This window comes from Crocodylus porosus, unplaced genomic scaffold (assembly GCF_001723895.1).
Source record: "Crocodylus porosus isolate Cpor-Errol unplaced genomic scaffold, CroPor_comp1, whole genome shotgun sequence".
Lineage (NCBI taxonomy): Eukaryota > Metazoa > Chordata > Crocodylia > Crocodylidae > Crocodylus > Crocodylus porosus.
Window position 1 is genome coordinate 55,268,974 of NW_017728886.1, and position 1,275 is coordinate 55,270,248.

At 46.3% G+C, this 1,275-nt stretch overlaps 1 long non-coding RNA gene across 1 annotated transcript; it reads left to right on the plus strand.

Annotated features, from left to right (window-relative positions):
• Positions 1 to 214: 214 nt before the first annotated feature.
• LOC109321422 lies at positions 215 to 491 on the plus strand. Its single transcript, XR_002104057.1, has 2 exons — positions 215 to 254; positions 292 to 491. It is a non-coding gene; the product is annotated as an uncharacterized LOC109321422 (long non-coding RNA).
• Positions 492 to 1,275: the final 784 nt, after the last annotated feature.

Here is a 1,275-nt window from a genome sequence, read left to right on the forward strand (position 1 = left end):
GGGGGGGGTTGACCCAGTCCCTGCTCAGAAAAATGGAGGCAAAGAAATTGTTAAATAGGCTAGCTTTGTCATCTGGTGTGATGACCAGATTTCCTGGCATGTCTTGCAGAGGCCCCACATTTCCCAGTACCTTCTTTTTACCCCCTATGTATTTAAAAAAGGACTTCTTATTGTCCTTGATCCAGGTAGCTAGTCCCAGTTCCATCTCCACCTTGGCCTTCCTGACTGCCCCCCTACAGCCCTGAGCAACCAAGGTATAGTCCTCCCTGGTGATGGCCCCTCCCTTCCAAGGTATAGTCCTCCCTGGTGATGGCCCCTCCCTTCGATTGGGTATAGGCCTCCTTTTTAGCTATGAAATGTTCAGACAGCTGAACCTGTATGCTTTTGGTAAGCCATGGGGGCTTTTGTGCCTTCTAGCCCCCTTTGATCCGTGTTGGGATTACCTCTCTGTGGGCTTGGAGGATCTTCTCCTTAAGAAAAGACCACTCTTCTTGGACACCTGACTCCTCTCCCCTCCGGGACCTCAGAGCCTCCCCGACTATTCTCCTTACCCCATTGAAGTCCACCCTCCTGAAGTCCTTATAGTTAGTACTTATACCCTGGGATTGAGAGTTGAGCTTTGCTACAGATTGCAACTTTTTCAACTTACATTTGGTTGCATAATGAGGATGATCATACTTCAAGACCATAGATATCCCATTCACTGGTATACATGCATAGGAGTTTGGAACAGATGCACTTATAAAAGTGATCAGAGCATCCTTTTACCTGTTTTCCCCTGCTCCATGCAGCCCCTAGCAGGCTGGTACTCTGCAAACCTGCAAGGGAAAACACATTCCCCTCCCTCACCATTTTTCTCCATTTTTAATGTTTGTTGATCCGTTTTTAAAGTCCGTTTGCAACATTTTCATATTCCTGCAACCCATTTTTGGGTCACCACCCACAGGTTGAGAAACACTGTTTTAGGGCCCCTTTTATATCAGTCTGGCTCTTTTACTTGCTAGAAAATAGAAAGGTCAGAGCTTTCACCCCAACACAAGTTTTAAAGCTATTTCTTGACATAAGTTTTTCCTAAGTAGTAGTAAGATGTGGGCTGTTTTCCTGCAAAGTACCTGATCTCTATAGCTTTGGCTTAGATTTCATAGATTTCATAGACATTAGGGCTGGAAGGGACCTCGGGAGATCGAGTCCAGCCCTCTGCCCAAAGAGCAGGAAGTCAGCTGGGGTCATAGGATCCCAGCAAGATAAGCATCCAATTTACTCTTGAAGGTGTTC